The 26,449-nt window shown below is 38.6% G+C and overlaps 1 long non-coding RNA gene across 2 annotated transcripts in view; it reads left to right on the forward strand.

The window, feature by feature from the left end:
- Positions 1-1,038: 1,038 nt before the first annotated feature.
- Positions 1,039-26,449, forward strand: part of LOC133649547 (uncharacterized) — a 47,768-nt gene continuing 22,357 nt past the window's right edge. The window contains exons 1-3 of one of the 2 annotated variants that reach the window (XR_009826086.1): positions 1,039-1,278; positions 1,379-1,504; positions 1,595-1,651. This is a non-coding gene — a long non-coding RNA (uncharacterized LOC133649547). The remainder of the gene's footprint in view (positions 1,279-1,378; positions 1,505-1,594; positions 1,652-26,449) is intronic. The other variant, XR_009826087.1, reaches the window with a different exon arrangement.

Consider the following 26,449-nt stretch of genomic DNA (forward strand, 5'->3'; position numbering starts at 1 on the left):
CAATCCAATTCCAAAACCAAACCCGACCCAGCAACACTCAGAACTGCAATAAACAGAGCAATTGAGAGGACACACAAATACGACACAGAACAAACCAAAAGTAGTGAAACAAAAATGAATATTATCAACAACAGTATCAATATTAGTTACAATTTCAACATAGCAGTGATTAAAAATCCCTCATAGACATTATCATTAGACATTTATAAAAAATGAAAAATAGTGTCACAGTGGCTTACACTTGCATCGCATCTCATAAGCTTGACAACACACCGTGTCCAATATTTTCACAAAGATAAAATAAGTCCTATTTTTGGTTAATTTAATAGTTAAAACTAATTTACATTATTGCAATCAGTTGATAAAACATTGTCCTTTACAATTATAAAAGCTTTTTACAAAAATCTACTACTCTGCTTGCATGTCAGCAGACTGGGGTAGATCCTGCTGAAATCCTATGTATTGAATGAATAGAGAATCCTTTTGAATCGGGAAAATATCGTTTTTGAATCGAGAATCGCGTTGAATCGAAAAAAATCGATTTTGAATCGAATCGTGTCCCCAAGAATCGATATTGAATCGAATCGTGGGACACCCAAAGATTCGCAGCCCTATTATTTATGTAGTTTGATCATTTTCCTCGACTGATGTACTAACATCATGTGGTTTATTTTGTACATATGTAGCATCATCGACAAATAATTGCTATTGTGACATTCAGTGGACACATTTAGAAAAGCCTTTTCCTTTTTCAAAAATTTCAGGGTTAATTTTTATACTTAGCAAACTCATCCCGAAAGCCAGATAAAACCTGTTCGCGGGCCTGATCCGGCCCTCGGGCCGTACATTTGACACCCCTGTCTTAAACAGTGGTGATGTAAAAAATAATAATTTTAAAAACAATATAATTCAAATATATTAAGTAGGGCTGTCAATGTTAACACGTTAACGCATGTGATTATTATTTAATTGTTTTGCGTTACCATAAATGAATGATTAACCAAAGCGTATTTGGCACGCATTGCACAGGAAGTGATGACGTCACACACCAGTCACAGTTAGAGCGATGTACTCTGCGCCCACTTTCGCTTCAAAATAAACTTTAGATAAAACTGAGGCAGCGACAAAACTTTTTTATCTTTGGCACATATCAAGTTTAAAATAACATCTTAAAGCGAAACATGAATGTGAGTATGGCGCCGCTAGCATGAATGCTACTTAGGTAGGGTTGCCAAACGTCCCTTGAAACACGGAAATGTCCCGTATTTAAAAACAAAAGTACGTGTTCCAAATTGAGGTGTCAATAGTCACATTTTGTCCAGTATTTTTATTAAGTTAGTGACCAACAGAGCCGATTATTTTCTTTTTTATGTTCCAGGGCTGGTGCGTCCTGTAAAAGAAAAAGGTAAATCGTGACGTCACACGCCAGTTTTGGCTCGGCAGTTTCGCCACAGTCGCCAGCAGACACCAAGCAGGCATCTTGTCAGTGCAGCAGATAACTAAAGTAAGTGTATAAAAGTTCAAATACAAGTGTTCTTGCGTCTATGGTTGCAATAAGCGCAATATTTATGTGAGTGTTTGTTTCGTCACTTAGTGTCCGAGGTTCAGCACACGACGTCATTCAATGAGGATTTTACACATCCAGTTTGAGGTATGTGGCTTCAAACTACTAGTGGCGTGTCACTTATTCCACTTTAATGAGCTATGAGTGTGTGTGATGCTTTTATTTAATTATAAATTACACAACATAGCTTAAAGAAATTCATTTTACTGAGAGGAAATGTCCTTCATAAAAAAGCACACTTGAAAAGTTGCCAGTCATATTAGTGAAACAAATATCTCATTTCTCTTTTTGTCACAGTCGTTTTCATCATGATGGAAGTTGGAAACCTGCTCTATCATAAGTTATTAGGACATAACTATGTTAAAGAATTATTTTTATTAAGTTAAGCAGGTAATATTTATATTTAAAGGCCTACTGAAACCCACTACTACCGACCACGCAGTCTGATAGTTTATATATCAATGATGAAATCTTAACATTGCAACACATGAGAGTTTAACCGGACTTCACAACTAAGGTATCAAAATATACCACCGTATGATTTTACCCGAATCGGTTCCCGGTAGAACGGACGGACTAAGGTCGGTACCTTTTTAGAAGTCATCCTTAATTATGACGACCTCAAATGCATCACTTTTTTAATGTGCATCATCATTTAAAACAAATGTGTATATCAGTGGTGGGGGTTAAACTATGGAATTCTCTTTACAATGAGATAAAAGATTGTAAAAAATATATTCCAATTGAAAAAAATATATAAAGACAGAACAATAAAATCATATGGACAGCCATAAGTGTTTACATTTTGCTTTATATTTATTATGTTACTTATTTTTTGCCTGGTTTTGTATTTGTTTTGTATCATCCCGTGAGGTGTATATTACTTCTTTTGTTTTTTTGTTCGGTTTGTACTTCATGAAGTTTTGCACTTGTTGTTTTTTTTTTGTGTGTTTTTTTGTTTGTTTTCGTTATATTTGGATGTAATTGTTGGTTTATATGATATCATTAAGTAAGACTACGTATTGTGTTGAAGGGGGCAGGAAAATATACGATTTTTCTTCATCCTGCTCCTTCTCAGGTATTGGTGTGTAACTGTATAATTGAATAATTGTTGTATAATTGTCTATCGATCAAAGATGCACATCAATGAAGGAGATAAATAAAAATGAAATTAAATCTACTGTGGTGGTGCGTCATAGCTTTTCAGTGTGGCCACTTAGCCGGTGGGTATGGCAAGGTGGTCACGTCACTTGGTGTGTGTGCAGCTGTGTTTGCTTCGATGCATTTTACAAACTAGCAATTAATTCCCCTTGGCTCGGTGACGTGCCAAAAGGGAAACTAGGTATTTGTGTGTTATGCTTTGGGCTGTAGGTATCCCATAATAGACAACATCTTTCTTCTTCTTCTACTGTTGTTCTTAAAGGTAGCAAATGCGCTTCTAACCACATTTCAACTGCAAGATTACGTTTTTCCTAATATGACTCAATCACTGGTTAAGTCATTTCCACTTAATCTTGTGGACCAGGGAAATATGAGTCAAGGAAGACAGTACAAAATGTCTACCAGTCTCTAAAAAATGTAGACCAGATTGAACATAAAGGACAAAGCTTTCGGTTGTCATGGTGAAGCGGCCTTGAGTTGTCCTGACACAACTCGGGTCTCTTCCCACGCACTGAACCAAACAAACACCACAGGATCTTCTTGTAGACGGGCTGGTGGATCATCTGTCCCTGCGGCGAAAGTCCTGCAACTTTTCGGACACGTCATATGTAATACCTTTTCACTGACTTGATTAAAGGTTGAAGCCACTGCAAGTACCGTATTTTTCAGAGTATAAATCGCTCCGGAGTATAAGTCGCAGCTGCCGGAAATGCATAACAAAGAAGGAAAAAAATATACAAGTCGCACTGGAGTATAAGTTGCATTTTTGGGGGAAATGTATTTGATAAAACCCAACACCAAGAATAGACATTTGAAAGGCAATTTAAAATAAATAAAGAATAGTGAACAACAGGCTGAATAAGTGTACGTTATATGACGCATAAATAACCAACTGAGAACGTGCCTGGTATGTTAACGTAACATATTATGGCAAGAGTCATTCAAATAACTATAACATATAGAACATGCTATACGTTTACCAAAAAATCTGTCACTCATAATCGCTAAATCCCATGAAATCTTATACGTCTAGACCAGGGGTGTCCAAACTTTTTCCACTGAGGGCCGCACACGGAAAAATTTAAGCATGTGGGGGCCATTTTGATATTTTTCATTTTCAAACCATAACAAAATATATGGATTTTTTTTTTTTAACCTTTAGGGCTCCCGGGGACCATAAAGGGTCTCAGTCATTAAAACGTTAAAAATAAGTCAAATTATTATTATTTCTTTATTTAACGCTTACAGTAAATCTCTATATCAACTACAGGTTGATTTCCTGTCAAAGACAACTTTGTTTTTTTTTATAGCAAAACTGAAAATATGCAGTATTTAGTCATTAGAGCTCTAAAAGATCAATAATGCAGGACACCATTGATTTTAATTCTTTAATATTTTTGAGAAATCAGTGAAAATATTAATAAAATCCCACTAAATATGTTTGGGATCCAAAAGGTCCCCCACTCATAAAGTGATACATTTTTATTAGTTTTTTTTTTACTTTCAACACTTAAGTTACGAGATCAACTTCAGATATATCTGTCAATTTTACGTATGAACTATTATTTTGTCTGTTTTTATGCTCTTTTGTCAAAGAAAACTTTGATGTTTTTATATGGCAACCACACAATTTATGCAATATTTTTTCCATATAAAACATTTTAAAGTGACATTTTTTAAGTAATTGGAGCCTTGAATAAGCTCAAAACAACATAGATTTTTTTGTCTTTTTTTTTTTGGAGCAATGGCAAAAAAAAGAAAAATAAAGAAAGACAAAAGAAAAAAAACAGCCTGTATGGCAGCTTTGTGTCAACATTGCAACTTTTTATCATTAGATTTCACCTCATTTCACTTTTTTAAATGTTTTTTTTAATTTTTGCAATACTATCAATTTTGCAATTTTTGCAGAATGTGTGGCGGGCCAGTAAACAATTAGCTGCGGGCCGCACTTTGGACACCCCTGGTCTAGACTCTTACGTGAATGAGCTAAATAATATTATTTGATATTTTACGGTAATGTGTTAATAATTTCACACATAAGTCGCTCCTGAGTATAAGTCGCACCCCCGGCCAAACTATGAAAAAAACCGCGATTTATAGTCCGAAAAATACGGTACTTAAAAACAAATACCGTATTTTTCGGACTATAAGAATTAAAATCCTTTAATTTTCTCAAAAAATCGACAGAGCGCCTTATAATCCGGTGTGCCTAATGTACGCAATAAGTTTGCTTGTGCTTACCGACCTCAAAGCTATTTTATTTGGTACATGGTGAAATGATAAGTGTGACCGGTAGATGGCAGTCCAACATAAGAGATACGTGTAGACTGCAATTTGACTCAAGTAAAAAACACCAACATTGTATATGTTCCATTGAAAATATAGAACATTACACACGGCGCTCAAAAATCTATCAAAATGTTTTAGTACGACTTTTATAAGCTAGGAAGCCACACTTGGATTGTACTGTGCTTCAACATACGAGTATTATTATGGTGTGTGTATCACATAAAACATATTATTTGGTGTTTTGTTGAGCAATATTATGCAAAAGCAACTTTTCTTACCTTCTGGTACCTGCTGATCTGTATTTGGGATCTGCGTAAGTCTTGAAAATTAGAGCGCGTCCGCCTTTGTAGTCCGTGACGACACCGTAGTCAATAAGCTTCTTTTTCTCTATCTTCTTGTTATGGGACATTCATCCTCCGCTGTTGCCATTTCTAATATAAAGTAGTGTAAAGTTCTTACTTATATCTGTCAGTAAGCTCGCCAATAAAGCACTAAAACATACCGGTTTAGTGAGTTTACATTATTCACCCAAGGTATTTTAGTTATTAGAGTTCCGGTCGGACGATTTTTCACGGGACACATTTCCGGCGTTGTTGTTGCAGAAGTGAGCCACTCCGTTATTGATTGAAGTAAAGTCTGAATGTCATTAAAACAGTTAGCTCCATCTTTTGACACTTCTTCCACTCCCGTCCTTGCACGCTACACCGCTACAACAAAGGTGACGGAGAAAAGACGCTGCTGAAGGTGAGCCACGTAAAAAAGACCGCCCACAAAACGGCGCATCCGGAAGCGACTGTCAGAAAACGGCTTGAAGATGATCTGTAAAACATTTTGGCCAAAGAACCACCATTACATGTTATGTAGACCACAAGGAAGTGTTTTACATTTAGAAAAAAATAATAATATGACCCCTTTAATGCTCCTTATAATCTGGTGCGCCTTTTGTATGAAAATAGACCTAACTAGACCCATTCATCGACAGTGTGCCTTATAATACGGTACTATTCTTAGGGCTTTCAATCATTCACAACTGGACTGTTCAGTTTGTCTTCGAAGACGTTTCGCCTCTCATCCAAGCAGGCTTCATCAGTTCATGCTCACCGACTTAGACAGGACAGCCCTAGACTGAGAGGATGGTGCAGGATCTTACGTATTTATACTCAACAAGAGAGAATATGCCCAGACAAGAATGGTTTCACTCTATTGTGGTGCAAAGCGACATTTAAGATAGTTTGGCCGGGGGTGCGACTTATACTCAGGAGCGACTTATGTGTGAAATTATTAACACATTACCGTAAAATATCAAATAATATTATTTAGCTCATTCACGTAAGAGACTAGACGTATAAGATTTCATGGGATTTAGCGATTAGGAGTGGCAGATTGTTTGGTAAACGTATAGCATGTTCTATATGTTATAGTTATTTGAATGACTCTTACCATTATATGTTACGTTAACATACCAGGCACGTTCTTAGTTGGTTATTTATGCCTCATATAACGTACACTTATTCAGCCTGTTGTTCACTATTCTTTATTTATTTTAAATTGCCTTTCAAATGTCTATTCTTGGTGTTGGGTTTTATCAAATAAATTTCCCCAAAAAATGCGACTTATACTCCTTTCTTCTTTATTATGCATTTTCGGCCGGTGCGACTTATACTCCGGAGCGACTTATACTCCGAAAAATACGGAATAATGATATTAATCACTGTATTTTCCGGACTAAAGAGCACACCAGTATATCAACCACACCCACTTAATTTAAGAAAAAAACAAAAATGTTTCCATATATTAGCCACACCAGATTATAGGCCGCAGATATATACGTTGTGAAAAGAGTTATTTACACAGGAATATTTTGTATTTACATACCTTAATTGTTTCCAAACGGTGCCTGTAACACGGCAGTAAAACGGCTGATCAAACAAAACAGAAGTCATCGTCATGGACCCACTCGCCACTCGAAGCTAACTTTCCAATCAGCTAAACCCACTCAATGACTCCACAGTGACGTTTTGGTGAATTTACTGAGGAATTTGTGAAACTGGAACAATACAAAAATAATTGCCATTGGAAGTTAGTAATACTAACACAGACACTTGTAAACGTGTTAGCATACTAGCTCATGTTACGACGCTAGCTTGATTACATTACGATAGCACGCACAAATATGCATGAAAACACTACTATCAAACGTGATGGTTTAGTAAGTATGAATAGTTTTAGTTGTATTATAAACCATGCTTGCAGTGATGAATGAAGAAACCATACAAGAAGAAATACTATGGACGACTACTAGACGGAACGGCACTTATACTTACGGTTCAAGGCACCAAACAGAAGGAAATACTGTAGACTTTCAACTCGCAGCACCTGCAGTGAGAAAACTCGTCCAAAAGATGGCGCCATAGCACACACAATAACACACTTTTACAGTCTCTGTGTCGGTGTTACTACTATGCAAGTTTGTTGTATACAAAAATGGCCGATAACGAGGAAAAATCCATACATTAGCCACACCTTGCTTTTAGCCGCAGAGATCAAAGCTTGGTAAAAAAAAAAAGTAGCGGCTTATAGTAAGTAACTAGAACAAAATTACACAAATAAGGCATCACGTAAATATCGATAAAATTGCAATACTGGTGATGAATCTTGAAAAAGTTCAAGTAAAAAGTATCATCAATATTACCCATATAGGACCGACATTTACATGGTATCGAATCGATACCACCATTTTAAAATTAGATGAGTGGGACTGGTCCCGTGCTCGCGAGCAACATGGTCGATGTTGCTTGGGATCGCTTCAAAACGGCGTTCCTAAAGATACTAAATGACATGGCTCCCGTGAAAACAGTCAGGATCAAAGCCCGCTCGGAACCATGGATGAATCCGGACCTATTAGCTGCCATAAAAGACAGAGACAGGAAATACTCTGAATACCAAAAATGTAAAACAGAAGTAGATAAACAACCCAATAATATCAACCTCAAATTACTCCTTTCAACTCTCAAAAAGCAATGCAATAAATTAAGAATTAAGTCAACCAACCTGACTAAATCCTTAAAAAAAAATTACATTAACGACAAAATAGAGGAAAACACAAATAAGCCACGTGAGCTCTGGAAAATTCTCAACAACCAGCTTCCTGGTTGCAGCCAGAAACTTAAAACAAGACTCACCAACATCAGCATCAAGGAGGGTGACTCCCTCATTACAGACAAAATGGAGGTAGCTAGCAGACTTAACATCTTTTTCACCAGCATAGCCGCAACTCTTGTCAACAAGCTGTCCCACCACTCTGGTCGCTTTGGTGTAGAACACATTAAAGCCTTCTACAGAAAGCTAGGAGTATCCAACGATGATTTCAAATTAGAAATGGTCACAGCTGATGAGGTGTTTAAAAAATTGAGCGCGCTCCACCCTAACAAGGCCTTGATAATATTCCCTCCAGATTCCTCAGGGACTCTGCCTCCATCATTGCCCCGATCATCACACACATAATAAACCTATCAATTACACAAGGCCAAGTACCAAAAGATTTTAAGATAGCAAGAGAAACTCCCCTCTTTAAAAAAGGAAGAAAATTGGAACCTGGCAACTACCGACCTGTTTCTATTCTCAGTTCCGTTTCGAAAGTAATGGAGAAAATAGTTTATGAACAGGTCGATAGTTACCTTGCCACTAATAAACTCATGTACAAATTCCAATCCGGCTTCAGAACTAACCACTCCACTGACACATGCCTTCTCTATCTGACCGACCACATCAAACATGAGGTGGACGCGGGCAAACACTGCGGCATGGTCATGCTGGACCTTCAGAAGGCCTTTGACACCGTTAACCACGCTATACTGTTGGATAAGCTCAGAGCAATCGGATTTAACAAAACCTCATGGAGCTGGATGCAATCTTACTTGGAGGGGAGGGAGCAGGTGGTAGACGTGAACGGCACCGTGTGTCCCCCCCCCCCCCCCCCCCCTCCTCTCGGTGAGCTGTGGAGTCCCCCAAGGCAGTATATTGGGACCTTTACTGTTCCTAATATACATAAACGACATGTCATCGGCATGCGACTGTGAATTGTTTTTGTTTGCGGATGACTCTGCCTTGCTGGTATCCGGCAAGGACAAGTCACAGGTGGAGAAAATCCTCAGTGCTGAGCTCTGTAGAACTTGCACCTGGCTCGCTGACAACAAGCTATCCATACACTTGGGTAAAACAGAATCCATCCTGTTTGGGTCCCACATCAAACTTAAGAAAGTCAATGACTTCACCATAAAAGTAGGTGACATTGTTATCACCAGGAAAGATGAGGTCACCTACCTAGGTTCCATTCTAGAGGCTAACCTTTCCTGTGATAAAATGGCAACCAAGGTAATCAAAAAGGTTAACCAATGAATGAGATTTCTCTACAGAATTTCCTCTCTGGTCAACAAAAGCACCTTGAGGATTCTGGCGGGAACTCTCGTTCAACCCTTTTTCGATTACGCATGCACCTCCTGGTACCCCAGCACCTCCAAAACCCTCAAATCTAAACTCCAAACATCTCAGAACAAGCTAGTCAGGTTACTTCTAGACCTCCACCCCAGATCCCACCTCACTCCTACCCACTTCTCTAAAGTGGGCTGGCTCAAGGTGGAGGACAGAGTTAAACAACTTGCACTGAGCCTAGTCTATAAAATCCACTACATCTCCCTGATACCGAAGTACATGTCAAACTACTTCCTTAATGTAAATGACCGCCATAACCACAACACCAGGGGGAGCTCAACTAACCACGTTAAACCCAGATTCCGAACTAACAAAGGTCTTAACTCATTCTCTTTCTATGCCACATCAATGTGGAATGCGCTCCCAACAGGTATAAAAGAAAGGGCATCTTTATCCTCCTTCAAAACCGCAATAAAAGTTCACCTCCAGGCAGCTACAACCCTAAACTAACAAACTAACACCCTCCCCGGATTGCTAATAATCAAATGTAAACAATCAAATGCAGATACTTTTTCTTATGCCTTCTGATCTCTCGCTCTCTCTCTCTCTCTCTCTCTCTCTCTCTCCACTACTGGATGTCCATACCCCCCCCCCCCCTCCACACCCCTGATTGTAAATAATGTAAATAATTCAATGTGATTATCTTGTGTGATGACTGTATTATGATGATAGTATATATGATAGTAATCAATTTAAGTGGACCCCGACTTAAACAAGTTGAAAAACTTATTCGGGTGTTACCACTTAGTGGTCAATTGTACGGAATATGTACTTCACTGTGCAACCTACTAATAAAAGTCTCAATCAATCAATCAATTGCAGTTGTAATGGATTGTCCGAAGCTTAAACAGCAACAAAAGTGATTTTAGTACAAAAAGTTTATTTACCCATAGTCAAAAGTGCAAAGTCGGATTGAGCTGCCCATGCAGACAAACAAACGTCCTCCGGAGGACACAAGAACCAAGCAATCTTCCTCAGCCCTTGTCACTTGGCCATTTTATCTGTTTCCCCATGCCCCAAGGTCCCGTTGTTTTCGACATGTTTGTTTTGCTACATCCTTGAATCCCTTAGTCATGTTTAGACAATCAAAACATTTTGTAGAATGGTCAGAGCGACTCCATATTCAACTTTGTCCTACATCTGGTCCTTCAATGGTATAGAATAGAAGAGAAATGAAACAAGCAGACATTCTTGATAGACACGAAATATAGCTCAAAGGTCAGAAATTCTACTACACGGTATTGCCTATATCTAGAAAGTATAAATCTAATCATCATGAGTTTTCTGCACTGATTTTGAATGCAGTTTTGCAACGGAACTTGATTGTTTTTGTTTGTCTGCCAGCGTAAGGAAACGTCGCCGTTATGCTTTTATTTGCAAGCAAGAATCACGCTTTACAGTCACGATCCTAAAATGTAGGGCACACACCAAATTGTGCAGAAGCTCGCCAGCAGCAGTAGCAAGAGCAGTAAATGTGCTGAACTGTGATTCAGAATGACGCATCAGCATTACATTGTGGCTTAGAATATTTAAGGTCTACTTTATAATCTTCCCCTCATTTAATCCAAATGGGCCACACATAATTAAACAAAGAGCAATTTTCACTTACAAGCTTAAAATGATGCCACTGCTGTAAGTAATGAGGCCTGCTGTCAATCCTGTGCTTTAAGACCAATTATGTAAATAAGACACCATTTTCAGGTTCGAAACCCGAAGGAAGATGCATGTGTACATGTGAAGTGGAAGCATTACTTGCTGTTTTCCAAATTTGATTACACTATTTTGGATCTTCCTTTGAGGGACTCGATGGTGCTGCTGCTATTCTCAGTTTTGTTAGTTTTTTTAGCCAAATTAATTTAGTAATTTTGGACTGGATCGCAAGAACTTCACCAGTAAAATATCGAACCAGCAGCTTTGAGCATATTTTCGATGTGCTGAAGCAATCGCAAACAATTAAAAACTCAAAACCTTTGCAGGGATTTGCATTTGCTTATTGCTTATTTTTTTCAATCAATCAAAGTTTACAACATCCTCGGCTCAGATCCCACATCAGGGCATGAAAAAACTCAACCTATGGACACAATGAGATACATTGGAAGGGCAGGAGTTAAACCAAGAAAAGGCTAAGTCTGACATACCAATATGTTTTGATATTTGCTAATAGAATGTTATGACCGACGGTATCGAAAGCAGCACTAAGATCAAGTAGCATTAACATGGATGACACATCAGCATACATAGTTAGCAATAGATCATTAGTCACTTTTGGGAGGGCAGTCTCCGTAGAGTGATTGGCCCTGAAACCGGACTGAAAGGGTTCACAGAGATTGTTAGACGCTAAGTGTTCATTTAGCTGCTGCGCAACAGTTTTTTTGAGGATTTTCGAGATAAAGGGAAGGTGGGACACTTGCCGGTAGTTTACCAATGAGGTCAGGATCGAGGTTAGGTCTTTTAAGCAGAGGATTAATAACCACTTTTTGGAATGCTAGGGGAAATGTACCAGAGGAAAGTGATATGTTATTAATATTTAGCACTGATGGTCCTAATAATACAAACAGCTCCTTGATAAGTTTCCCAGGAAGTGGGTTAAGCAAACATGTTTGTTTTGTCCCATTTACAAGTCGCAGTAGTTCCTCTGACATTATTTCTTCAAAAAGAGAGGGATTATTTTGTAGGGAAATATTCGTCGCACATACATTCGTATCTGGATGCATTAAACAATGTAACAAAGTTTTCCAAAATAAATCAATTTAAGTTATGGAAAAAAATGCCAACATGGCACTGCTATATTTATTATTGAAGTCATAAAGTGCATTATTTTTTTTAACATGCCTCAAAACAGCAGCCTGGAATTTGGTACATGCTCTCCCTGAGAGAGCATGAGGAGGTTGGGGGTGCAGGGTTGAGGTGGGGTGGGGTGGTAGGGGGTAGCGGGGGGAGTATATTGTAGCGTCCCGGCAGAGTTAGTGCTGCAAGGGGTTCTGGGTATTTGTTCTGTTGTGTTACGGTGCGGATGTTGTTTGTTTGTTTGTCATTTTTGTTTGGTGTGGGTTCACAGTGTGGCACATACTTGTAACAGTGTTAAAGTTGTTTATACGGCCACCCTCAGTGTGACCTGTATGGCTGTTGACCAAGTATGAATTGCATTCACCTGTGTGTGTGAAAAGCCGTAGATATTATGTGATTGGGCCGGCACGCAAAGGCAGTACCTTTAAGGTTTATTAGCGCTCTGTACTTCTTCCTACGTCCGTGTACCACTCCGTACAGCGGCGTTTTAAAAAGTCATACATTTTACTTTTTGAAACTGATGGAGAGGTAGCAATGTGACGGACCTCATAGTAAGCACCTCAAATTATTTATATTAATTTTTTAGGTTAGGACTAAGGTTAAGGTTTTCATTGGATATTAGTGTGACCCCTCCACCCCTTTTAAGGGGACGGGCAATGTGTGCATTCGTATAGTTCGGGGGTCGGCAACCCAATATTATATTTTAAAGCATTTATCGGCCGATAATATCGACAGTCCGATATTATCGGACATCTCTAATATAAATAGTATTTTATTATTCATCATTATTGTTTAGAGAGATTTTTTAGGTGCACCTCTACTATTGACGACATTAAAACCTGCAATCTACAGAAGAGTAAAGATTATATTTGGAAATATAAGAAGGAGGGGGGGAAAAAGTGTGTGTTTCTGCTTTCAAAGGCGCTGCCTCTCAAATGACTTTTTCCTCCCTTGAAAGATGCATGCTTCCAAACTCTTTGATTGTCTGTCGTCAGGAGCACAAACCTAAGGCCCAAGTCAAATAGAGACGTATTCTCACAGGATGGAAGATAATCCAGCAAACAAGTACAAGAACAAAACATTTGACTTGAATTTTGAGAGATTACTGCACGACCCGTCATTGACTAGAGCGAGCACAGAACTTTGTGACTAGAAAAAGCAGCACATAGTTCTCATGAATAAACAGCACGTTTCCTCTGTTGAGGGATTTCTTTCTTGGCGCGTTTCAACACCATCACAGAGCAGATACATTCGTTTCGAAAGAAAACTTTACAGCATTATATACACACTATGCTTGTACGGTATACCGTGATACTAATGAATCATATTCGGTACTATACTGCCTCTAAAAAGTACCGGTCCACCCCCTCCTTTTTTTTTTAACAGGCATGACGGTGCGTCGTCGTCACGTCGTGACATTGCTGGTTTTAAGAGCAGAGGAGCATGTTCGGCAGCGCACAATCACGGAGTACTTACAAGCAGACAATGTGTAGACAGAAAAGGGAGAACGGACACATTTTGGCTTAAAAACTAGCCATAAAGGTGAAGATATAAATCTGAAACGCCCTCAGGAAGAGGTGCTTTAAGACGTGGCTAGCTATTTAACAGCTAAAGTCTATCCGCAGTCTGCAGTGTTTTAGCTACTTCTCACTAATCCTCGCCTCCATGGCGACAAATAAAGTAAGTTTCTTACAAGTATCATCCCTGCCAGACGAGGAATAGCTAAACATGCTTCACTACACACCGTAGCTCACCGGCGTCAAAATGTAAATAAACGCCATGGGTGGATCTACACCTGACATCCACTGTAATGCAAGTACAGGAGCGTATCTAGTTAATACTACTACGATTCCATCGATATTTTTTAGCATCACAAAATCTTTTTTCATTTTTTTAGAATTTATATTATGTTTATAAACTCAGGAAATACGTCCCTGGACACACTTGGTACCGGCCCCAAAAGCCTAATACACAATAACTACTACAGTATTTAAACCCCTGCTGATTTGGTTTGCTCAAATACAAAAAGAACAGACCAGAATCGCGATATATGATATATATACAGTATATCGGTATTTTAAACAAAACGTGCAAAGTGTTTAGTTTAAACTCAACACCACACTACTGTTACTAACAGTGTTCTGAAAATTACATTTTAAAAGTGATTTATTATAGTCACTCATTACTTAAAGTATTGTCATTACTATTGGAATTACTCTTTAATAAATGCTATAAATTAGTAGGAAAAGTCATGAATGTGTTACTTTAAAAAAAAAAACTTTAAATATGCAGTTGAGAGAAGTTTATGAGAGCAGCGTGCACATGTGTGTGTGTGCCTTTAAAAGGCGGTGACTGTTGCCAAGCGACCTGTGATGTCAGTAAGGGTTTCAGCTGAACTGTATTTGTCAGCTTCAGCAATTAGCAACTGCAGTTTGACGGCTGTTTTGTTGAATCTTTTAACCGGCTTGTGTTACCTCTGGCCTTAAACAACCGTAACAAAGGCACATCGAAAGATACCGGTATGTCCACTGTGTCCAGCTGCCTGAAATCGGGTGACTCCACCGTAGAAATAGCCTGCATGTCTTCTAGCACATACGCTGCAATGGCTCTATCAATGTTGTCCTGGCTAGCTGCGCCTCAGTTAAAATCCAGCCGCTGTGTGTCTCTCTTTACTAGCTTCGTCGAAGCATGTTGCTTTTGTAGCTGTTTCAGCAGATTTGAATTGCTGTTTTGGGCAGTAGATAGGATCTTTGATCCAAGACACAACTTACGTTTAACTAAAATGTTCTTTTTTTTGTGCTCGACAAAAGAAAAGTAGTGAGAATATCTACATGTTAAGAAACTCAACTTCTGCTCCGCCATGATGTTTTGTTAGTAAACACAGACACGCCCCCCGCCTCCACACACACACATACACACACACAGCGCGCCTCATGTGACACAGGAAGAATCAGAAGGACGACACTGCAACTCTCCAATAAAACCCACTCAGATCTTCTCACTTTCTAGCCGATACTACATAAAAAATAACGTAAAATAACGCAGTAACGCATTATGTAGTAACGGTAACTGAGTTACTGAATATAAAAAATAACGCATTAGACTACTAGTTACCGCCGACAATGACGGCGTTACAGTAACACGTTAGTCCCAACACTGATTACGAGTGTCACCGACTAAAAAAAAGTGCACTATGGATTTTCTTGAGTGAGCGCTGTATCTTTTAAACAACACTATATTTTTAGCAATCCCATTTTGAAACAAAATATAAAAAGGTCCAAAAGTTTTCAGTTATTTTTGTAGTATAATCCATAATTCATCTGACAGGGGCTCGTTGTGCCATCCTCCCCCACTGGTTTTGCCATGTTATAATTATTATGCAAATTACCCCTGCAGGGTCTGAAGAGCATCGGGTTTTCATTAGTTTTTAAGATGAGTGCTAATTTATGTAGCTTTACTTGTTGATGTGGGCGGGAACCGTTGCCACCAGAAGAAGGGGACACACGCCAAGTTGGGACGAGGTTCCAATACTGCAGCTGTGTGATGAACGAGACCCGACTAGAAGGTCAAAACTTCTTGCCGACAAAAACTCTGTTTTCAAATGTATTTATTTTTTTATTTACTGACAAAAATAAAAAAGCAGGGTTTGTTTAACGTTCCAGTGCATGACCCTGTCTGAGTCATGCAGCTGTTATCCTGACAACCACTATAGTTTTAATTACATTTTCTGTAGGCAGGCGAAGAACCAAATACTCAAACAAAACAAAACCCTGACAAATATATCAGGAGTGGAAAAAAAAATTGGATTATTGTAGATTTGTTTACTTAAACGTTTCTTGGTCATTTTATACCGCATTGAAAAACCTTCCAGAGAACAATATGGAAAACTTGGTTGGGAGCAATGTTATGTAAAATATGGACCTGTCCAGTTCTAAACAACATTTCCAACCTTGAGTTTTCCTACATGTGCAGTCACCTCATAGGCTCTGATTCATGATGCAAAGTTTGCCAGACCACGTGAGACTGCAGAGTCACAACAGTGTGACGTGTTGTGCCCTAAAGCAGTCTTTGTAAAACTGAAACAATGATAATATACTAACAAAGACACTCGTAAACATGGCAACATGTTATCTAATGCTAACGACGCTAGCTCAATTACATTATGATAGCACGTACAACTATGCATTAAAAGACTATCAAACATGTAACAGCTTGTACCGGTAAGTATGAATTGTTTTAGTTATGTTGTAAAACTGACAAACGTTGCTTGGAGTGATGAATGAAGAAACCACACGAGTTAGGCGCTATGGATGACTAGTAGATGGAACGGCACTTGTTGTTATGCCCATTTGATTGTAGACTCTTACTGACACCTTGTGGCGATATGAAAATACTACGCTTCATTAGTTTGGGCACTTCTGGGTTGACGATGTCAGTTCAGTTCATGAGACAATTGAGAAGTAGACAAGTTGTGTTAGCGCTTACAAGCTTTGGAAAAGATACGTCTGTAAGTAAACTGTTTTAACTTGTTTATGTAACTCAATATTAAGGTGGAAAGTGGTTAAATTTGATAGTAAGATGTTTATTGAAAAACGATTTTTGTGCACTGTTTTAATGGCTGTTTTGAGGACTTAAAATGGCTGCCAGTCGTATATTTCCACCATCGAAATAGTTTCAACACTCAGCAGTATTTGTTTGATGATAATGGTGTATATTTGGGTAAAGCTAATATTTACATATTGTGTATTACATTTCAGTATGTTATTTGAATCACATAGCTTATACATTTGTCATTGTGTGTATTTCAGTTTTACAAAAATACAAGTCCACTGCAAGACAAAAGTAAAGATACAAAAAAGACAAAGCAAGATCAACAACAATAAAGAGCCCAAATGGATTAATCTGCTTTGGAACTTTATTAGACGTTTTGGATTGTTTGTTAGCTGTCTGCCAAGCTGTATAACCGCAACACGTATAGTGAGGGCAGAACACTTGTACTTCCGGTTCAAAGCACTAAATAGAAGGAAATACTGTCGTGGACGTAGTGAGTGCAATGACACAAACACAACACAAACAATAACACACCATTTCAGTGTCTCTTAGGGCAGGGGTTCTTAACCTTTTTGATCTCGGGACCCAACATTTCCACTACAGAGGGGCTAGAGGGCCACTTGAATATTAACATTGAATTAGTAATCTTACTCTTGATTTTAACTGTATTCAATCATTATATCTAACCTGCTTACAGTTTAACAGGATACAAATTGTCACATGATATAAAAGCATTGATTAATAACAAGAATTAAGGCAGGCTAATTACAAAAATGGGGATAGGTTGATTGGCAACACTAAATTGGCCTTAGTGTGTGAATGTGAGTGTGAATGTTGTCTGTCTATCTGTGTTGGCCCTGCGATGAGGTGGCGACTTGTCCAGGGTGTACCCCGCCTTCCGCCCGAATGCAGCTGAGATGGGCTCCAGCACGCCCCGCGACCCCGAAAGGGACAAGCGGTAGAAAATGGATGGATGGATGGATGGATAATTGCAAAAACAATTAATAATCAAATATGTTAAAAACAAATTTATATACAATTACACAGTGCTAAAATAAAGACTTTTAACTAAATTAATGATAAATAATATGAGTATATATGTTTCCTAAATGAACTTCACCACTTTTGTCATATTTTTGGCGCTTAAGAAACTTCTCTATGACTTCCAGACTTTTACTCCAGATATTGTCAATACTGCCACAAGTGGTAGAAAAGTGTATTACAACTGAGTACCCCTGTGGCCCATAAGGACCACAGCTAAGAAACAGATAGTTTTTGGCCAACAATGGCCCCCGGCCCTATGGTTAAACACTGTCTTAGGGTGTTTTATGAAAACTAGTTGAGTTGAGTTTGAGTTTATTTGGAACATGCAAGCATACAACATGATACATCACAATTTCCAGTTTCTCTTTTCAACATGTTCGAAAAGGAGTAGGAAGAAGCAGAGCTTATTTAAACCTACCCCTTTTCTTTTACATAACAGTTGCTAAAACTTTTGTTCACTTCCTGTTCTCAATTTATTCACAATATACTCCATAAGTAATCACAATAAAAATAAATAAATAAATAATAATTGGTGAAGTAAGTTATATTTCATATGATGAGATGAGTAAGATTATTTTGAGAATTAATGAATGGATGGATGAAATAAATTCAGAATGTTTATCATGGTTCTTGTTCTTTGTACTTTGTAAACACTTTAAGTTTGAAGAGTTTCTTGAAGTGGATCATAATAGTACATTGTTTGATTGCTTTGCTTAATCCGTTCCATAATTTAATTCCACATACTGATGTACTGAAGGTCTTAAGTGTTGTACGTGCGTACAAATGTTTTAAATTACATTTTTCTCTATGATTATATTTCTCCTCTTTTTTTTGAGAAGAATTGTTGTTTATTCTTGGGTAGCAGGTTATAGTTTGCTTTGTGTATAATTTTAGCTGTTTGCAAATTCACTATGTCATGGAATTTCAGTATCTTTGATTCAATAAATAAAGGAATATTTGTTTAATACAAAAAAATCCATCAATTAGCCACAACATTCAAAGTGTTGGAAAAAAGGAGTATGATAGTTGTTTACTGATTTAAATACAAAAATGTATTCTTAAAAAAATTCAATATAAAATATGGTGGGGGGGAAACGCGATTTGGATGTTTATCAATTTTTTGACCACCCTTAAAGGCCTACTGAAATGATTTTTTTTAATTTAAACGAGGATAGCAGATCCATTCTATGTGTCATACTTGATCATTTCGCGATATTGCCATATTTTTGCTGAAAGGATTTAGTAGAGAACAACGACGATAAAGGTCGCAACTTTTGGTATCTGATTTTAAAAAAGCCTTGCCCCTACCGGAAGTAGCGTGACGTAGTCAATTGAACAGCTCCTCACATTTTCCTATTGTTTACAATGCAGCTAGAGCGATTCGGACCGAGAAAGCGACGATTACCCCATTAATTTGAGCGAGGATGAAAGATTTGTGGATGAGGAACCTTAGAGTGAATGACTAGAATGCAGTGCAAGACATATCTTTTTTCGCTCTGACCGTAACTTAGGTACAAGCTGGCTCATTGGATTCCACACTCTATCCTTTTTCTATTGTGGATCACGGATTTGTATTTTAAACCACCTCGGATACTATATCCTCTTGAAAATGAGAGTCGAGAACGCGAAATGGACATTCACAGTGACTTTTATCTCCACGACAATACATCGACGAAACACTTTAGCTACAGAGCTAACGTGATAGCATCGTGCTTAACTGCATATAGAAACAAAATAAATAAATCCCTGACTGGAAGGATAGACAGAAGATCAACAATACTATTAAACCAGGTACATGTAAATACACGGTTAATGCTTTCCAGCCTGGCGAAGGTTAACAATGTTGTTGCTAACGACGCCATTGAAGCTAACTTAGCAACAGTACCTCACAGAGCTATGCTAAAAACATTAGCTATCCACCTACGCCAGCCAGCCCTCATCTGCTCATCAACACCCGTGCTCACCTGCGTTCCAGCGATCGACGGTGCGACGAAGGACTTCACCTGATCACAGATGCGGTCGGTGAGACGGAGGAAGTTAAGGTGAGTTCGGCAGCTAACGCGTCTGCTATCCATCTCTGTCTTCCTGGTTGTGTTGCTGTAGTCCGCCGCTAATACACCGATCCCACCTACAACTTTCTTCTTTGCAGTCTCCATTGTGCATTAAACAAATTGCAAAATATTCACCAACACAGATGTCCAGAATATAATAATATTTGAGATGAAAACAGAGCTATTTTGTATTGGATTCAATGGGGTACCGATACTTCTGTTTCACTGGCTACGTCACGCGAATACGTCATCATCCAAAGGCGTTTTTAACCGGAAGTTTAGCGGGAAATTTAAAATTGCACTTTATAAGTTAACCCGGCCGTATTGGCATGTGTTGCAATGTTAAGATTTCATCATTGATGTATAAACTATCAGACTGCGTGGTCGGTAGTAGTGGGTTTCAGTAGGTCTTTAATTCCTGTGTCTGTAATGACAATAATTACAATAAAACAAAACTAAACTGAAGAACATAATATTGGTAAAAAGAAAAAAAATACAGAAACCCAAACGCAATGTCGCAGCCAGTAGACGGTGACGAAATCAGAGAATATTCTCCAGACAGAAATGGAAATGATGATGTGAAGGACTGGTTAGCAGAAACATACTGCGAACGCCTTATGTAATGGTCGCACTGCCACTCTGCAGATGGCCCGGGAGAGGTGGGCAGCAACAACAGCACATCTATTTCCACATCGCGGCAGTAAGAGCTCTTATCCCTCTCAGCAAGCCCACACTGTGACAGGAGGCTGAGCTCCTTGACGAGCAGTACCCGGGCCACGTACTGTACTCTGCTTAAAAATGGATGCTAATGTGAGCCAGGACGTCCGTAAGAAGGTCCCGTAGCGCGTACGGGTTGGGAGTCAGACGGTTGTCTCTGGGGCGCCGGTTGCTGATTATGATGAGTGAGCAGAGCATGCTGAGAGACAGGCCCGTCCCTGGGGAGACATTCAAGATTGATGCCTTCGCCATGACGCGCAAATCATATGCACGTCATCGCGGTAGAAATGAGACACGTGGTGATGAATGGGAAAAGTAGAGATGGATACATAGGATATGTCCCATATTAATGTCATCAATATGTCAGGACGTGGAACGGTAATTTGCATGTTTGAAATAAAAATAGGTTGATGGTGTTTGTGTCGGCCGTCCTCCCTCAATTGCATACAAAATGCTGACTCAGGAAAGCATTATACTGTCATAACAGTTTGGACTTAATTATTAGTTTATGTATTTATTCCCTGCCCAGCGCTCTTGTTTTGGTTTTCCACTCCCTGTTCGCATCCACCACTTTCCTTGGCTCCCTCACTTGTCCCTGGTTGCCAATCAGGAGGCTTATATGATCATTTAGGATCATTTGCGTCAATGCTTTCTGTGCACTTCCCTGCTGCGCTATTTATTTTTGTTCATAAATACATTTTACCCGAATGCCGCCTGCCGTCCCTGCATTCTAGGGTCCAGATCAACAACACCTAAGCCAGACCAGGGGTGTCCAAACTGTTTGACTTGGGGGGCCGCAATGGGCCAAAAAAATTTGGCGGGATGTGCATGTAAAGTAACTATATTTATATATATATATATAGATATGTGTATATATATATATATATATATATATATATATATATATATATATATATATATATATATATATATATATATATATATATATATATATATATATATATATATATATATATATCATCAATCAATCAATCAATGTTTATTTATATAGCCCTAAATCACAAGTGTCTCAAAGGGCTGTACAAGCCACAACGACATCCTCGGTGTCGAGTGGGTCTGACATAATATTGTGAAAGTCCAACACATCAGCGAAAGTCCAGTCCATGGTGGGGCCAGCGGGAACCATCCCGAGCGGAGACGGGTCAGCAGCGTAGAGATGTCCCCATCCGATGGACAGGCTAGCGGTCCACCCCGGAGCAGAGTAGAAAAGAAAAGAAAAGAAACGGCAGATCAACTGGTCTAAAAAGGGAGTCTATTTAAAGGCTAGAGTATACAAATGAGTTTTAAGATGAGACTTAAATGCTTCTACTGAGGTAGCATCTCTAACTTTTACCGGGAGGGCATTCCATAGTATTGGAGCCCGAATAGAAAACGCTCTATAGCCCGCAGACTTTTTTTGGGCTCTGGGAATCACTAATAAGCCGGAGTTCTTTGAACGCAGATTTCTTGCCGGGACATATGGTACAATACAATCGGCGAGATAGGCTGGAGCTAAACCGTGTAGTATTTTATACGTAAGTAGTAAAACCTTAAAGTCGCATCTTAGGTGCACAGGAAGCCAGTGCAAGTGAGCCAGTATAGGCGTAATATGATCAAACTTTCTTGTTTTTGTCAAAAGTCTAGCAGCCGCATTTTGTACCATCTGTAATCTTTTAATGCTAGACATAGGGAGGCCCGAAAATAAAACGTTACAGTAATCGAGACGAGATGTAACGAACGCATGAATAATGATCTCAGCATCGCTTGTGGACAAAATGGAACGAATTTTAGCGATATTACGGAGATGAAAGAAGGCCGTTTTAGTAACACTCTTAATGTGTGACTCAAACGAGAGAGTTGGGTCGAAGATAATACCCAGATTCTTTACCGAGTCTCCTTGTTTAATTGTTTGGTTGTCAAATGTTAAGGTGGTATTATTAAATAGATGTCGGTGTTGAGCAGGACCGATAATCAGCATTTCCGTTTTCTTAGCGTTGAGTTGCAAAAAGTTAGCGGACATCCATTGTTTAATTTCATTAAGACACGCCTCCAGCTGACTACAATCCGGCGTGTTGGTCAGCTTTAGGGGCATGTAGAGTTGGGTGTCATCAGCATAACAGTGAAAGCTAACACCGTATTTGCGTATAATGTCACCTAGCGGCAGCATGTAAATACTAAAGAGTGCAGGGCCAAGAACCGAACCCTGGGGAACTCCGCACGCTACCTTAACATAGTCCGAGGTCACATTGTTATGGGAGACACACTGCATCCTGTCAGTAAGATAAGAGTTAAACCAAGACAAGGCTAAGTCTGACATCCCAATACGCGTTTTGATACGCTCTAATAAAATATTATGATCAACAGTATCGAAAGCGGCGCTAAGATCAAGAAGCAGCAACATAGATGACGCATCAGAATCCATCGTTAGCAATAGATCATTAGTCATTTTTGCGAGGGCTGTCTCTGTAGAGTGATTTGCCCTGAAACCGGATTGAAAAGGTTCACAGAGATTGTTAGACTAAGTGTTCATTTAGCTGCTGTGCGACAATTTTTTCGAGAATTTTCGAGATAAACGGTAGGTGGGACACCGGCCGGTAGTTCACCATGAGGTCAGGATCGAGGTTAGGTCTTTTGAGTAGAGGATGAATAACCGCTTTTTTGAATGCTAGAGGAACAGTACCAGAGGAAAGTGATAAGTTTATAATATTTAACACTGATGGACCTAATAAAACAAAAAGCTCCTTGATAAGTTTCCCAGGAATTGGGTGAAGTAAACATGTTGTTTGTTTTGTCCCATTTACACATTTTAACAATTCCTCCAATGTTATTTCATCAAAGAGAGAGAAACTATTTTGGAGGGCAATGTCCGTCGTATATACCGTCGTATTTGTGTTAATAGAACCCAGCTGTAGCTGAGATGCATTGTCTTTAATCTCTTTTCTAATGACTTCAATTTTCTTATTAAAGAAATTCATAAAGTCATCTGCTGAGTGGGTGGAGCTACTGGGAGGAGTCCCTTGTTGGGTTAGCGATGCTACTGTACTAAACAAAAATTTAGGATCATTTTTGTTGAGGTGGATGAGATTTGAGTAATATTTAGCTTTAGCTGAGGTAAGCATGCGTTTATAAGTTATTAAACTATCACTCCATGCTTGATGGAAAACCTCAAGTTTAGTCGCACGCCATTTGCGTTCCAGCTTTCTGCATGATAATTTCTGGGCTTTAGTTTCTTCTGTAAACCATGGGGTACGCCTTTTAGGGGCCCTTTTTAGCTTTAGCGGTGCTACACTATCAATGGTGTCGCGCAGGGCGTCGTTAAAGCTGTTAGTGAGGTTATCAATAGAGCCCACATAATTTGGGAATGGTGCCATTACCGAAGGCAGTAGGTCAGTAAGAGTCGTCGTTGTGGCAGTATTAATGTTGCGGCTGCTATAGTAGTTATTATTATTATTATTAGTTTGTTGACAATGAGTCAGAACTTCGAATTTTATAAGGTAATGATCGGACATTACTTTAGTGTACGGGAGTATCGTAACTTTAGAGGTGGTGACACCCCTGACAAGCACTAGATCTATCGTATTACCGTTGCGATGCATGGGTTCATTTATTATTTGTGTAAGACCACAGCTATCAATTATAGTCTGGAGCGCCACGCATGGAGGGTCCGATGGGGTATCCATATGGATGTTAAAGTCTCCCATTATGATTATATTGTCGGCGTGCGTCACTAGATCAGCAACGAATTCTGAAAATTCATTGATAAAGTCCGAATAGGGCCCTGGGGGCCGGTAGATGACAGCCAGGTGCAGAGGCAGCGGTGTGACAAACCTCACAGTAAGCACCTCAAACGAGTTATATTTATTATTTAGGTCCGAGGTAAGGCTAAAGTTTTTGTTGTATATTAGTGCAACACCCCCACCCCTTTTAATGGGGCGGGCAATATGCGTTCCCGCATAGCCAGGAGGAGACGCCTCACCCAGCGCAAAAAATTCGTCTGGTTTGAGCCAGGTCTCGGCTAGACCAACGACATCAAGATTGTTGTCTCTGATGACTTCATTAACTAATAACGTTTTGGAAGACAATGACCTTATGTTTAAAAAGCCCATATTATAGGTAGTGGGCTGTTTTGAGGAGTTTTTGTTGAAAGTATCCGTAGTAGCAATATTAATAATGTTACGTTTATTATGCATAGTGCACTTTAAATAATTTCGACCATATCTAGGAATTGATATGACAGGAATTTTTAGATTGTTTGCCACCTCAGTAAAATGCATGTCCACCTCTGACGCAGAAAAAACATTATGTGAGTTGTATATTATTCTAAGAGAATTGCTATGTGTGCAGGGATTATCCAGCCTGGCGCTGGCTAGTTCTAGCTTAACAGACTCCTTATTAGCGCTTCTTTGTGGATTAGCATTTAGCTTTTTCGTTAGCCCCGCTAACAACAACGCATTTAGCTTTGTTGTTAGCCCCGCCCGACACCCCCGCTTCTGCTTCCGAGCGCATCGCTTACGTCTCTTTCGCTGACGGTCTCCGCTGATAGTGGACGCCGCTGCTTCAAAGGCCACTGCTGGATGTAGCTCGCGAAGAATTCCCAAGCTAGCGAGCAGGTCCATCGTACACGCATCTTTCAGCCCAAAATGGCCCGATCTCTCCACATCCAGAATCGTAAGTCGGTCGTAAGTGATCACGGAGTGAACACGCTGTGAGCCAGCCATGAAATTGACTAAATTGAGGGGTATTTTTGCCAAATCGGTCTACACTTCCAGGAGCGCTCGCAAAAAGCCGCTGCTCTGAAGCGCCGCCATCTTGCATATATATATATATGTATATATATATATGTATATGTATATATATATATATATATATATATATATATATATATATATATATATATATATATATATATATATATATATATATATATATATATATATACATACATATATATATAGTACGCATTTTAGCTGCCTGATATTTTGGATTGTTTACAAAACTTTGAGGTTGTCACAGAAGTAAATATAGTAGGAGTCGAACTTTCACATACTATTATCCAATGATATTAATTATATATCCATTATATTATTATAATATATATATACATATATATGTATATAATCATAATATATATATATAATTATAATATACATATATATAATATATATATATATATATATATATATATATATATATATATATATATATATATATATATATATATATATATATATATATAATTATAATATATACATATATATATACTGTATATATTATAATTATATACATATATATATTATAATAATATAATGGATATATAATTAATATCATTGGATATTAATAGTATGTGAAAGTTTGACTCCTACTTTGTTTACTTCCGTGACAACCTTAAAGTTTTGTAAAGAATCCAAAATATCAGGCAGCTAAAATGCGTTAAACATAGATAAGCGTAGGGAGAGGGTTTTGTATTTTCCCATCATGCATTGTAATGGATGTAAATCAGAATTTAAAAAAAAAAAATTTATGATATCCACAAATTTCAGTGAGCCAGTTGTGTTATATGTGACCATGTGTGTTAAAGTTATGTGATAGTTGCATATTTTTTTGCGCCATGACTAGGGAAGGTTGTTTGGATTGGATCATATAAGTGAATGCTGTGCCATATTCAATCTAACGCACAATTCATGGTCATTGTCATAGCGGAACATTAGCAGCAATTAAATTGTCAGACATTTAAAATGATTTTGGAAACAGATTCCTCTTAAATCATGACGTCTCGCGGGCCAAACTAAAGATG

The sequence above is a fragment of the Entelurus aequoreus genome, linkage group LG01 (genome assembly GCF_033978785.1).
Source record: "Entelurus aequoreus isolate RoL-2023_Sb linkage group LG01, RoL_Eaeq_v1.1, whole genome shotgun sequence".
Taxonomy (NCBI): domain Eukaryota; kingdom Metazoa; phylum Chordata; class Actinopteri; order Syngnathiformes; family Syngnathidae; genus Entelurus; species Entelurus aequoreus.